General features: G+C 38.7%; 1 long non-coding RNA gene across 1 annotated transcript; it reads right to left on the reverse strand.

The window, feature by feature from the left end:
• Positions 1-7,669: 7,669 nt before the first annotated feature.
• LOC127948450 (uncharacterized) lies at positions 7,670-10,900 on the reverse strand. Its single transcript, XR_008152076.1, has 3 exons — positions 10,732-10,900; positions 9,106-9,259; positions 7,670-8,887 (listed from the first exon to the last, which is right to left on the reverse strand). It is a non-coding gene; the product is annotated as an uncharacterized LOC127948450 (long non-coding RNA).
• Positions 10,901-15,980: the final 5,080 nt, after the last annotated feature.

A 15,980-nucleotide genomic window follows, 5' to 3' on the forward strand; every position in this document is an offset into this window, starting at 1 on the left:
AAAGTTAATTAAGTTAAAACTCCTGGTCTCCTGTTTGTGCTATGGTAAGGTGTTATCTTTCGATTTCAATCTTTGTTTCCATATAGTACAAGGTGCCATATTAAATATTTTTTGATGTCCCTTATATTTGAATTTCTCAACATTCTTCTCACCACTGATAATGAATGGGTTTGGACTCAATTATGTCAGTGTTCCATTTTCATTCATTTTGGACACCTCATACATTGAGTGACAGAACACTTCTCTTTTATTATATATTTACATTCAGCACAACTCCACATTTCCAACAAGCCATCATATGTGTTTCTATGATAATGCAAAGCAAGCACAAAGTAAATGAAAACATTCTGCATAGATATTAAATTTGTGCATGTCCGCTTATTTTAGATATGTGTTTACATGTGTCTATTTATTCCATACATCAAGATATTCACATCCAGTCTTTTCTAGTAGTTAAATCAACTTCCTGACTACAAACATGTCAAGTTTCAAAGCTCTCAGAGCTTGTGTGATTGATCTGCATTAGTTTATATGCCTTAACTCCCATACGGACAGGCTATATTTTAGTCCTTTATTGGTTTTGTGGTGTATAACAATATCTGTTAATTTAACAATCTTTGCAGTAAAATATTTTTAGCCAAGAATCCATTTCATATATGGGAGACCTTAGAGATGAGGAAAAACATTGTTGGGTTTAGTTATACCTCCGGTAGGGGTATCTCGAAAATTCAGGGGCATTGTCACTAGCCTACATGGAGATCGCACTCTTGAGACATTTGCAGTGCTCGATGATGGTTCGGAGAGAACGATTATCCTCCCACAAGCTGTAGAGCAACTACAACTCTCTCAGCATAAAGAGACACTTTATCTGAGGACAGTCCAGCAAGAGGTGAAAGAACTGAAAGGTTCCTCAGTTAGCTTTCATGTATCCCCCGTCTTCAAGCCAAACAAGAAGTTTTGGATTCAACATGCGTTCACTGCAAGCAGTCTGAGTTTATCTGAACACACATACCCAGTAGCAGCTCTCCAGAAGCGCTATGAGCATCTCAAAGGACTTCCTTTGACGCCTATCCACAGAGCCCAACCTCTACTCCTCATCGGCTCTGATATGCCTCAGCTTCTTACTCCTACACAGCCAGTCAGAGCAGGTCCATCTGGCGGTCCTATAGCCATCTCCACAAGGCTAGGCTGGTCCTTGCAAGGTCCTTCTGACATCATACCAGTCTCTTCTCACCAGTCTTCCTGTCTGCACATCTCCACCGAGTCTTCATATACTGAACTCCTCAGGAATGTGGAACGTCTTTGGCACATTGACACAGTACCCTATATCAGTGAGAAGACTGCAACACGTTCCAAGCAAGACCAACAGGCACTCATCCTCTTACAGACAGCCTCCGAACGTGTATCTGTGGATGGTACCCAGCGCTACGCTACTCCACTGTTGCGTCGTCAGCCAGTAATCTGCCTTTATGCACAGCAAGATGCCGTGATGCCTAACCTACGCAGCACTGAGCGTCGGTTGGCCAAGGATAATGCTCGAGCAGCCTCATACTGCAATGACATGGTTAAACTTATTCAGTCTGGTTATGTCACGGAAATCTCTACAGAAGAGGCAGCAAAGTCCACAGAGTCGTGGTATGTACCTCATCATATGGTGCACCACAATGGAAAGGACAGAGTAGTATTTAACTGTTCCTTCTCCTTTAACAGCCTGTCCCTGAATGACCAACTCCTGCCGGGACCAACGCTCGGTCCGACCATGATTGGAGTCCTAATGCGGTTTCGATGTCATGCTGTGGCCATCAGCGGAGATATTAAGTCTATGTTCCACCAAATCCGCTTGTTGCCCAGTGATAAACCACTCTTACGATTCCTATGGCGTGACATGCAGAGGACATCTGAACCATGCATATTCCAATGGGAGGTGTTACCATTCGGAACAACGTGCAGCCCCTGTTGTGCAGTCTTTGCCCTCCAGCAGCATGTCAGAGACCAAGAACAACCAGACTCTCCTCTCATGCATGTGATCGAGCACTCGTTCTATGTCGACAATTGCCTCCACAGTATGAGTAAAGCTGAGTATGCCAAGGTTCTAGTCGATGATCTGCGAGCACTTCTGAACAAGGGAGGCTTCGAGATCCGGCAATGGGCTAGTAACATGCCTGAAGTTGTAGCACATCTACCTCCTAAGGCGCAGTCGGCTAGCAGTGAGCTATGGCTATCCAAGGCCAGTGACAACCTCCAAGAGCCCACGCTTGGACCCTGCTGGGACTGTCTGAACGACACCCTGAGTTACAAACATCGCCATACTGAATCTTCAGATGCTACTCTTCGTAACGTCTAAAGTGTCCTTGCCAAGCTTTACGACCCATTGGGCTACATTGTGCCATTCACAACAAGATGTACAGTGCTGGTTCAGGACATGTGGAAGGCCAACATTAGCTGGCATGACAAGATCCAACCTGCTGACCTTCTGGAAAAATGGTTGAACTGGGTGCAGGAAATTCCCACTTTGCAACATCTCAAGCTGCCTCGTCCCTATGCACCAGCCACCGCCGATACTGCCAGCGCAACCCGTCACATCCAAATTTTTTGTGATGCCTTGGAGCGCGCCTATGATTCAGTAGCCTACATGCAGACGACAGATGAGAGTCAACGAGTCTATGTCTCCTTCGTGTTTGCCAGATCGAGAGTCGCGCCCCGTAAACAGATGTCTATTCCGCGTCTTGAGCTCAGTGCTGCGCTTACAGGTGCACAGCTGGCTAGAGTGATCGAGACAGAGCTTGCAGTACCCCCTGAGCACATCACTCTTTGGTCAGACTCCACAGCTGTACTACATTGGATCAAATCAGAATCCTGCCGTTATAAAGTGTTCGTTGGAACACGCGTTGCAGAAATCCAGAACCTGACCAATCCTGTTCAATGGCGGTATGTTGATACTCTAAACAATCCAGCTGATGATAGAACCCGCAGACTCACTCTGCAAGAAATGGTACAGGATCATCACTGGAACAAAGGTCCACATTTCCTCCATTTGTCTGAGAGGGAGTGGCCCAACATGCCTTTATCTGAGGTAGAACCAGACACCACAGAGTTAAGGAAGTCTACCTTCATGGGAACTATGTCCAGCATCTTGCCAACACAACTTCCAGACCCCAGTAAGTTCTCCAACTGGAAAGAGCTTCTTAAGGAAACTGCTAGCTCCCTTCACGGGGCGGCTGATGCTAATACTACAGTACACTTTCCCGCTGCTGATTTTCTGCAAGCAGAGAAGCTGATGTTACAAAGGGCTCAAGAGGACTGCTTTGCTGAAGAATTGAGAGCTCTCAAAGCTGGACGTACTCTTCCTTCAGACAGTCGTCTCGCATCTCTGTCACCAGAATATGAAGGAGCCACGGAGCTACTCAGAATCGGTGGCAGGTTAAGGCATGCTGAAGGACTAGACCTGGATACTATCCATCCAGTTATCCTGGACCCAAGCCATCCCGTGACAAAGCTTATCGTCAAGGATTTTGATGAGTCACTACTGCACCCTGGGCCAGAACGAGTTCTTGCCGAGATCAGACGCAGGTTTTGGATTATCCAAAAAAGCTATTCGAAAGCATCAACATTCATGTCTGGAGTGCCGGAGATGGAGAGCAAAACCCGATGTACCAAAGATGGCAGATTACCCACCAGCTCGGCTACGACTCACTAAGCCACCGTTCTATTCAACCGGAATTGATTGCTTTGGACCTTTCCAAGTGAGGATCGGTCGCCGCACTGAAAAAAGGTGGGGCATTGTCTACAAATGCATAACAACTCGCTCGGTGCATCTGGATCTATTAGAAAGCCTTGATACCGATGCTTTCCTGCTGTCACTGAGAAGATTCATCTCTCGACGTGGCAGACCGTTTGAACTCCTCATGGACAATGGTACCAACTTTGTCGGTGGAGAGAGAGAGCTACGTGAATCCGTTGCTGCCATGGCACCTCAGTGGAGAGAGCAACTTGCTGAACAGCAGATATCCTTCCGATTCAATCCTCCAAGTGCACCACACTTCGGAGGCACATGGGAGAGGGAAGTGAAATCCATCAAGACTGCACTTCGCGTTGTCCTTAAAGACCAGACTGTTCATGAACCAGTCCTGATGACAATCCTAGTGGAGGTCGAGGGCATAATGAATGCGAAACCCTTAAGCTACTTGTCATCAGATGCCTCTGATCCAGACCCGGTCACGCCTAACCTCCTCCTCATGGGCCGTCATGACTCGTCACTTCCTCAAGCAGTTTACGATCCCAATGACCTCGGGAGAAGATGTTGGAGGCATAGCCAAGCCATCGCCGATCGCTTCTGGTCATCCTTCATCAGTCACTACCTACCAGGGCTACAAGAGCGCAGTAAGTGGAGGAAGGACGGTAAGGCACTCTCCATAGGCGATGTTGTTTTAATCGTGGATTCCCAACTCCCCGAGCGTCATGGCCTGTAGGACGGATTACCAAGACTCATCCAGGAGCAGATGGACGTGTACGGACTATCAGTGTTCAAGTGAAGGACCGCACCTACATTCGTCCAGTCGCCCGGCTCATCCTGCTCCCAGCTCTGGAGGACAAGGACGAGGAAGAGACCACCAAATAGACTTTCTCATACTCTTTCAACTGCCATGTGGACAGTTGGGGGCGGCCTTGTCTGAAAGTCTATATGTTTAGCACTGAAGTTTTCTAAGCGCGTGAACGTTCCATCACGTGAACTGCGCCTGGACAGAGAATGTAGCGCGCTGCTCAGTTGTTCGCGCTCAGGGATGACGAGAGAAGACTCTGAGACCCTTTTCTTTACTTTTGTGTGCGTTTTATGAAAAGCAAGTAAGTTTTTACTACTGTTGCATGTTTGTACTGCATTGTGATGAATGTTTTGAGATTCATGTATGTTCATACGAACTAGTTTTAGTTGTTGAACTGCGTGGCTAATTAGTGTAGTCATGATGCCAGAGCGTGATACAATATGCGACATGTTTCCTGTGTGCAATAATTAGCCCTCTATATGTCGATTTAGACTTTATTTGTGTTAGTTATTTAGAGATATGCTTCTGTATTTCAGTGCAGTGCATTTACTGTTTATTTGGTGCTACCTGCATCGAGTGTTATAGTGATACAGTGTCAGGCTGCATAGCCAATTAAAGGTGCAGCAGTATAGACATTAAAAGGCATAATAGTAACATATTTTGTTGCACTGTATTAACGTAAATTATTATTCATGTACTGTACTGTTGTGAATGATGACAATGAGCATAGTATAGTATTCCTTTATTTGTTTATTAATCAGTTATTCTTACCATTGCATTATTTCTTTTTCTTTCTCTCTGTTTAGACCACATACACACTTATAAGAACTTGTATATTGGCATCCTGATCTTGAAAATAAAGCTGATAAAAGGATTCTCTGGCCGGAATCTTTCTGTAGTGCTCCCATCCTAAAACGAACCACTAGTCCATACTTTACAGATATAAAGATCTGAAAACAGGTCAAGCTTCAGCAGGAGTATTATCAAGTTAAAACTGGTAAAAGGTTATCTGATCAAGTAGGAGTTTACACAACAGAGACAGCAGCAATATTGTTAGCTAGCAGGTGTATGGAAGATTCACAACCAATAAGTGTGGTGATATGCTCAGATTCTTTCTAAGCATTATCAAATCTAATTAGTAAAAGAAACTCAAGACAATATACTCTAAATACAAATATTTTAAGGCTGTACAGGGTAAATACATTGGGAAGCAAGATATTTTTCCTTTGGGTTCAGCACATGTGGGAGTAGATGGAAATGAGCAAGTGGATAATCTATCAAAGGAGGCACTGAAATTATGAAACTAAATATTCCACTTTGTAAAGAAGTTGTGGCTATAATTAGAACGGCTATAGAAGGCAAATGGCAAGATCAGTGAAATGGGGAGGAAAGAGGAAGACCTTTTTATCAGATTCAGAATAAAATTGGTGATGAAAGAGGAAGTTGTGTCAGTAGAACAGAGGACACAAAAATGACCAGACTTTGCCTTGGGCATACAGCTCTTTATTGAACAAACATGAGTCTCAGAATTAATGCGGATTAGCAGAAACTGTAGAGCATGTATTAATATATTGCATTACTGTAATGAGTAGTCCACTGAAGGCAAACATAGATTAACCCAAGTGCAGTTCATTTACAAGGTGCAATCCAAAATCCAACATAATACAAACAATAGATAAAAACTTGACTTGGTATGAACAGACTTGAATAGACTTGACTCACCAACAGCAGGTAAATTTTAAAGGATGTATAGCTGTAAATATGAATATTGAACAAAGTTTATTTTAGGGGTAAGAATTTCACTTCACTCTCTCCATTTAGCACAGAATAGCTTCTGGTCCATTTATGAACATAAAACAGAACATAGTTTTTTTTTTTTTTTTTGTGATTTTTAATTTGTGTTATAAAAATTTACAACAACATGGTGCAATATTATTGTTCAATTTAGAGATATGTGAGGTGGTCATGAGTACAGACAAAACACATTGTGACAAACAATAATGTTGCCACAACTGCATCTGACATCACAATTAGTAACTGATTAAGATTAAATGCTAAATGAGTGTGTAAATTAATAATTTACTAATGTAACAGTTAAGCAAATCTTATTCTAACTGTACTCTATCTAGTCTTTACATTACATCTTAGAAAATGTTCATGAAAGAACCTTAAATATGCCAGGTTCTAATATGAACCTTGTACCACAGCAAAGGTTCTTAAAATAACTGCCAAATCACCAGTGGATCATTATAGACGGTTTCATCGGGCGCACGCGCCTGGACCTAAGTTAACTTCCGGTCTGTGTTGTGTATATCGGTCTGGCTGCGTGCCATCTACAACGCAGTTAAAGCCAAGGTGATGAGTAGACTGAAGTTGGGCTCAGGTGGTTGTGCTGCGGGAAGTGTTTCCCATACATTTATTTATTTTTGGAGACTCGCCACAATTTTAAAACTGATCGATTTTCAAAAAGGTTTCGTTAAATAAACATGAGTAACGTACGGTACTGCACGTTTAATAATACACTGTTAAAAAATTACTGTAAATTTTACAGTAAAATACTGGCAGCAGGGTTGCCAGCCAGGTACTGTAAATTTTACAGTAGTCGTACTGTAATTTAATTTACAGATTTTTCCTGTATTCTCAATTACAGTAAAATTCTGTAAATTAAATTACAGTAAGACTACTGTAAAATTTACAGTAACTGGCTGGCAACCCTGCTGCCAGTATTTTACTGTAAAATTTACAGGAATTTTTTTATATTTTGTATACTGCATTTTTACAAAAAAATATATTATATACTGCATTTTTAATACATTGTATATGGCATTTAACAATTATTTAAATAGCAAATGCACACTTTCAAGTAGTTTACTGTGCAAAGCAATTCTTTGAAAAAAAGCATATGTGTATTTGCTATATTTAAAGTATGTAAAATGATAGCATACAATATATTTTCCCTATTGCTGACTTAACTTTAACTGCATAAAGTGTTATATAATGCATAACTTAATTCACCAAAAAAATATAAAAAAATAACATTTTTAAAATCTAAAAAAAAACAGGTCAAAATGTTATATATCACTTTCAAATTTACATTAAAAAAATGACATAAAAAGTATATTATTTTGAACTCATTTTTATTTATTTTAAAATTATTTCATTTTTTTTTTAAATGGATATGAAATTTTGGCATGATTTCTTTTTTATTACTTGGAACATAATGGCCATCATGGACCTTGACACAAAGAAATATTCAAACTGCGTTATAACCGAAACATGACCAACATGGTCATATTAAAACAGTTCACCCAAAAGTGAAAATTCTGTCATTTCTCACCCTCATGTCATTCCACACCCTTAAAACCTTTGTTCATCTTCACAACACACATTAAGATATTTTTTATAAAACCTGATGGCCCAGTGATGCCTACATTGCTAGCAAGATCATTTCCCTTTCCAATGCCCAGAAAGGTACTAAAAACATATTTAAAACAGTTTATGTGACTACAGTGGTTCAACCTTAGTGTAATGAAGCAATGAAAATACTTTTTGTGTGCCAAAAAACTAAATAATGACTATTCAACAGTATCTCGTGATGGATGACACTGCTTCATGAAGCTTCAAAGCTTTATTAATCTTTCAGTTCAAATCAGAGCATATCAAACTGCCAAAGTCACATGATTTCAGTAAATGAGGCTTCGTTACGTCATAAGTGTTTTGAAATTTCAATGGTTCGTGTGACTTTTGCAGTTTGATACACGTTCTGAGCAAATGATTTGAAACAAAAGATTCGTAAAGCTTCTAAGCTTCATGAAGCAGTGTTTTGAGATCGCCCATCACTAGATATAGTTGAATAAAATCGTTGTTTTGGGAGATGGGGGGGGGGGGGGGGTTGGCAAAAAAAGTATTCTCGTCGCTTTATAATATTTAGGTTGAACAACTGTAGTCACATGAATTGTTTTAAATGTTTTAGAGGCTTTCTGGGCATTGAAAAAAAGAAATGATCTTGCTAGAAATGCACGCTTCACTGAGCCACATCTTATTATGTGTTGTGAGGATGAACGAAGATCTTACGGGTGTGAAACGACATAAGTAATTATTGACTTAATTTTCATTTTTGGGTGAACTAATCCTTTAAAAACCACAAAGACATTTTCAGATAGCTATCATCATTAAGGAATAGACCAATATTGCCAAACAAGTCATACAAAAAAAAGTGATGCATGACTGACCGGAAGGAGCCGCGCACTTGCAGAAGTCATACAAACTTTCCATCAAACAGATAAAAATCAACCAAATAACAATTATGCTCCAGATGAAGTTCCATCCCAGGATTCAAAGTGTGACTAGAAATATTGAAAAGAGTAAAGAGGACAATACATTAGATATATTACAAAACATAATAATACTTTCAGAAACAAATAGGGGGAGGACAGATACAGTCAGAGACAGATACAGGGATGAGAGGTACAGTCAGAGAGAGACAGAGGGATGAGAGGTACAGTCAAAGGCAGATAGAGAACAATAAAAGGAAGACGCAATCTTGGTGTGTGTGTATCCTTACATTTCAGAAATTCCATTGGAATTTGCACAGAAGAGTGGCAACATGTGGGTTGACTGCCACACATTTTCTTCTGTATCACTTGTCCTGTTTTTATTTCGATGGCACTTTTCCCTTGGCTTTGGGTCCTCTCTCTGGATTTATGCCCACAAAGCACCTAAAGGGTCATGAAACAGACAATATGTAATTAAGAGCGGTTTTAGGACCTCCAAGAAAGTTGGAGATGTCCACTAATAATAAAAAAAAAACATATTTAACTCAATAGCTTGCTGGTGTTAAATAGGGAGACAAATATATTCTCTTCTCGAGTTAAGACACATTGTTTTAAAGGCATCAACAGAAATAACACTGATAACCAGTGTTGTGGGTAACGCGTTACAAAGTAACGCGTTAGAGTACTCTAATTACTTTTTTCCTGGAATGTGTAACTTAACGCGTTAGTTTCGTGCGTAAGTAATCAGTAACTTCGTTATTTTTTTTTTAAAGTAATCCGTTATTTTAAGGAAAGGAAAATCCCGACTGCAGCCTGCTTTTTGTCAGACAGTATGCCTAGGTCTACTGTGCCACCTGCGGATGTATCAGCGGAGCCGAAGCTCTGTGATCGTAAAGTCAATGGCTGTGATGCGTCTGTGCCCTGCGCCTGACCCTGTGTGTGTGTGTGGGATTTTTTTTTTTTTTTTTCGAACTCCCGTCTAGATGGCAGAGAGGACCGCGTTTGATTTATGGAAGTACGCACATTATTTTCAATTTGTCAACGAAAAAGAAATTGACTGTCGGACAAACGTTTCGAAAATCTGCTTCTGCTACGTTTTAATCACTACTTTGAAGAGTAAATGTAAGAGGACTGTGTTACAGCGAATTTAGGCTTGTGACTGTGAGTGACACTTTAATAATAATTAGTTCGGCTATTAAGCGATTTGTCATTTGCCTGTGTGGCAGTGAAGGATTTAGTTCGGTTTGTTATCATTTTTGTTTGACAGGCAGCTGTTAATTTCTGTTAGATCATTGGCTGGCTGGTTGTTCATCATTTCTAAATGGATTTAAATCTGCAAGCCTGTTTAAGGTTGTGTTTACAAGTAAGCATACTTGTACTTTGATAACTGCATTATTTAAAGTTAAAGAAAAATCAGGAGTTATCTTGTGGTGCTCATAATATACAGTAGCCTAGGCTACCCGGGCTGGGTAAGTGCGAATTTTGATTAATAATATGTTCTGTGATAGTAAATAAATAAAACGCCATGTGGAATAGACGATTGCTGACTGTCTTTCCTGTTATTGTTATCCTGCAGTGTTAATTTAGTCGGATGACTGACGTTATTCATTGTCGGGAGTCACGACTTCTAGGTGCATTTAAAGGGGCCGGGGGCTGTGTCTGTCGTGTGTGAGCCGCTGCAAACGGCTTTTAATTTTTGGTAACGCATGAGTACTCTAACGCGTTACTTTTATGAATAGGTAACGCTGTATCATAACTGATTACTTTTAATTGATGGTAACGTTGTAACTTAACTAACTACTTTCCAAAGTAACTATACCCAACACTGCTGATAACATAACATTATTAAAAGGAATGTTCTGATATAACTTATCTATAAAATGCTGGTTCTGAAGTTGTTAGAATTCAACCATTACCTTTGAATGAACTCCAAGGTACACACTGCTTCCTCCTGATACTCAAGATTAAACTAGTAATAAGCAGCAAACAGAGTGGCAAGGCCGGACAGGAAACTGGGCTGAGTGCCCTCACACACCACCTCGCCTTCAATACTCAGCATCCAGTGCCCACTTTCGAAGTGTCTCCTAAAACAATCAATATCACAATAGTAATTAATACCTATACCATTTTTTTTTTTTTTTTTTTTGTATTTCAGATTTTTACATTTACATTACATACTATATTTAGTAGGGGTGGGATAAAAATGTGATTCTTAAATGTATCGCAATGCATAAGCAGACGATTCTGAACTGATTCACAAATGTCAAAAATAAATTTTCTAAACGTTAATTAATGTAATGTTGACGGAAAGTAAAAGGCGGATCTCTGAAACGCGGAAGTGCATGCCCAGACAGTCTGTGACATGCACATATTTCTTTTACTGTCTATGGTGTGTATCCACTGGCGCAGAGCAAGCGTTTTGAGACCTATAACGTTACTTGAGCGTTTTCAGTCCATTTAATGGAAGTTGAGCTTCCATAGTTGCATATGGTTTGTGGTGGATCGGTTATGCAGCAAAATGCCTCCTAATGTGAAACAGACTGCAAGCACTTTGTTTTTTTCTTCCTGAACCTTCTGGTTGTTCGTTCATTTGAAATGACTCGAAAAAAGATTCGTTCATTTTGCTGAACGAGACTCAAAAGTCCGATTCGGTAAAATGATCTGAACTTCCCATCACTACAACTGATGATAAGATTCAAGTCATAGACATAGCAATAAAACAACTCGTTTGTTTATTGGTCAGTGTCGCGCATGATCAGTTCATTTGTTCAAGTGTCACCGCACTGATAAGGTGCCTTTGTGCACCCTGTGCCAAAATACACACAAGATTTGCCGGCCGACATAAATATAGACACATATATATAAATAGCATATTTAATAATTTCAAGGAAAACGTATTTGGTCGCCCTAAGGTAATAAATTAGGCTAACTATACAAAGCAGACTTTATATCAAACAGATTTGTTAAAGTTTTCACATTAACGTTACCTGAAGTTAGCAAATGCTCAAAAAAAATCTACATCTCACTGGTTACGTTAACCTCTTAGAAAAGCACCACTGAGAATTTATATGACACACACATCCTCCGTGAGCGACCCTGACTGACCGCGAGGCTTTAGAAACGCGTTTTATTTCGGCGCCCGTGTTAACAGATGACTGCATGTGCAAAGTTGTTTTACATCATAAAATAATCACGACGAAGTGTGCTGATAAACACTAAGTTACAGTGAATATAAACTATTAGCACTGAAACATGTCATTCATAACGAAGGATTCCAGAGATTTTCTGTCCATGGCTGCTATAGCGCCGGGGGATGTGTGAAATCCTACCGCGACCGCGCTACTGAAACCCCGCGCAATTCTGCCTCGCGCCCCGCGGACGGATGATGCTTGAATCTGGGGTTACCAATATAATCCGCGAATGTAGATGCATTCATATACTATAAACTACCAAACAAGAAATATAAAAAACTGAAGTCACTTACCACAGTTGTGAATCACTCCTCTTGTCTTTAACGTTAATCTCCTCGACCGTTGACGATGCGGCTCCGAAGATTTGAAATTTACAGCAAAATTCTGTAAATTTGAGTCAGACCTACACGTGACCCCAGAATGCATTGCAGTTTACAGCAATATGCTGTATTATTAAAAAACAGTCCGCGGCTGTAAAATAATGCTGTAATTTTTACAGCAATTCATTACAGTGTAATAATTCCTTACATTTATGTTTAAATATCAAAACGAGGCACGGGTGTTTTTATATCACTGTATTTCTGAAAGAAGACTTGCATGTTATATGCCTGATAAAGCAGCGTGTGAGCGTACCAGCTCTGCTTTGTTTACAGCTGTTACTGGGGAAACCTCTATTTCTAGCGCTTTATGTCTATACTTTAAAACATCTCCTGCTGGCAAATAATGAATTAGCATTTCCATTAAGTCCGCCTGATCCACACAGAAAACACATTTTGTTTGTTATCAAAAAGATATCTACTCTAGAGGTTCCCTTCTGGAAGTTCCGGTACATCAAGCAGGCAACCACGAGGAGGAGAGGACTCGAAGAGGACTCTTGGAGGGAGATTTCTCGATATAAATTACATAAAATCTACTGTGGGGTAAGTACATTTTGTATTATTTGATTAACGTGCTTGAGTTTTACTTGTTTGACACGAAGGAACCGAGAGAAATTATGCCCACGTTGTCAACTGAAATTCACTGAGTATGGCTAAAATTAGCTAACGTTAGAAGGCTAAAAGTTACTTATATTGATGTAATTTTTATTGGTACGCTTTAATTAATTATTCAGGGGACATCACAGCTCTCCTGTCTTATCAAAAATGTCCTGTTCACTTTCTCACAGTTTCACTGTGAGTGTTTCTCAAGGGCATCACATTAAAGCATAACACCTTTTGTACAATAAAAATAAAATCTAATGCTTGTTGATTACCTTTTTTCAGAATCAGAATCAGAAAGAGCTTTATTGCCAAGTATGCTTACGCATACAAGGAATTTGTTTTAGTGACATAGGCTTCCAGTACACAGAGACAACAACAGACGACAAAAAAAAAGAGATTTACAATTTGGCAAATAAATAAGTGTATAAACAATTGTGCTATAAATGATAATAATGGAATAGGATTTGAGTGAGATGCAGGAATGTTCTAGGATGGAGGGTTAACAAATAAATATAAGGATATTGCACGTTTATAATATTTTTTTCCTAATGTTTCATTCATGATTCATTTATCTTGGTCCAATGTTTTTTTTTTTTTTTTTTTTTTTTTTTTTTTAGCTGTAGACCATAAAGATATTTTGAAAATAAGTGCATGTCAATGCAGCAATTACAGAACACCTGAAGCTCGCTCCAGGAAAAGATGGGGGTGGAGGTTACAAGAAATTAGCCAAAACTACTGTAATGTGTTTAAGGGATAGTTCATCCAAAAATGAAAATAGTCATAATTTTCTCACCCTCATGTTACGATCATAATAATTTTTCCTACAGTGGCAGTTAATGGATTGTGAGATCTGCTTAGTTACAAGCATTCTTCCAAATATCTTTGTGTTTATAAGACAACTGTAAGTCAATGACAAGATTAAAAGAATTGATAAAAAGAAACCATCTTTTAACATTCTAGTAGAAAACATCCTCAGAATGTAATATTTTAATTCATGTTGGTTCTATACAGTTTAAAATCATTTACACCACTTTGATTTTATAAATAGCAATGATTTCAAACATATTTTAAGATGAGGGTCTTATGTTTTATGATTTTCTTGTCACATGACAACAATGGCTCCTGCAAGGTGTTTATGCCACATGTTCAAATATTAATTATATTTTTAATATTATATGATTAAAGTATTTTAAAATAAATGCAATTAATATTGATTTATATTATTATATATTGAAAACATTAATAAACAAACACTGCAAATAGAAATTTTTAACAATAATAATGGACTTTAAGATTGAGTATTGCAGCCCTTTTTATTCAGTGATGCCCCTAATTAAATTATATTTCTGATGAAAAAAATGGTAGGCCTGTAAACTTATATCATAAATCCAAAATGGATACAAAGATAACATTGAAAAACTAATTTTTAAATAGATTATCATCTTGAAGATTCTTATTTGTCATTGTCCCAGTAAAGCAAACATGAAAACAATATCGTCAGAGCACAGAAAGGTGTACAGGTTTGAAACATGAGGGTGAGTAAATGAAAGAATTTCCCCTTTATATAATAATTCAGTATTTTGTAATTAGTATTTTAGTTTGGTTAACAGATACTAAACTATTCAAAAACAATAAAATATGCTAAATCAGAACATGCTTCTTTTTTTGCATATGTCCACAAATAATGTGTTATTGTTAGTGATGTACACGTGATTAAGATGTTTTATGGACGTTCATGTCTGACTGGACCGATCTTGAACTTTTGTCAAGATGTGTTAAACCTCAAGACATAATTGATTGCCTTGCACGATGTTACACAGTGGGTGTGATTATTTTATATGCAGGCTTATATATACACACTTAAACTATGCAGCAACGCATTTAAAAATCCAGAAGACAACACATTTAGACGTCCAGGGACGTGCAGAAAAGACGTGAAGTTCACGTCTAGAAGACGTTAAAGACTTCGGTTCAACTTTCATTTTGGAACTATTTTTCAACCATGACGGGACGTCTCTAAAGGACGTATTTTCAACGGTCAAAAGACGTCCGAATGTTTGCTGGGTAATGCCTCGCAGATACAAACGGGGTAAATAATGTTTTCATGTTTTGATTAAAATATAGTTAACACTAAACGTCAGCGAAACCATAACAATTAACAATTTTTACAATAGTGCTCTCATTATAAAATTAGCCTATATGACAGTAGTTATTAATGTTCTGCATTTCTGTTTTGAGCTGCGTGCGCTGAAGATGACCAGTAGGAGTGAGCATTTGATATAGCAAGTTTTTAATAAATGGGATTAAACTCACAATTTAATGTAGAATACGCTTCGTTATTTAGACAACACAACATAACATTAATATTGAGTTTATAGGCTATCTGCAAAAAGAGCCCGAATGCACTTGAACGTGTCTGCGCGGCTCTGAATGCGAACTTGTTCCTCACAAACACAGAAGCTAAACTCAAAAAAAAAAAAAAAATTCACAGCATTTTATTATAATGGTCTTTTCATTGTAATGGTATGGATGTGACAGTCCAATCATAGTTATTAATATTCTGCATTGTAGTTTGACCTGCACACTGTGCGCTGAAGAGATATCAGCATAGTAGCCTACTACAATGAAGCGCTTTACTGAACCAAACATATTTTATATCAGGTAAATACACCTGATTAAATGTTTTCAAATCACTTGTACGCTACCTGATCGAAAAAATCCAGTCTCTGCCTGTGTCAGTTTGAGTCTTGATAAAGTTTTAAATCCCTGCCATCAAGATGCTCCTCTGTCATTCACGGATCATGGAAAGTGAAACATAACTCTATAGAGGTGGTTGGGTTTATTCACGCACTTTAAAATATTAATTTGAAGCTTCTTATTTTCAGATTCTTATTCACGGCTTTATCATAATAGGCTGCATATTAACTTATTGGGAGAAACCCGCAAGTTCTATGTGAAATCAGACATTTGAGCTCCCTCATATAGTCAGAATGG

The sequence above is a fragment of the Carassius gibelio genome, chromosome B1, assembly GCF_023724105.1.
Source record: "Carassius gibelio isolate Cgi1373 ecotype wild population from Czech Republic chromosome B1, carGib1.2-hapl.c, whole genome shotgun sequence".
In the NCBI taxonomy this organism is placed as follows: Eukaryota; Metazoa; Chordata; class Actinopteri; order Cypriniformes; family Cyprinidae; genus Carassius; species Carassius gibelio.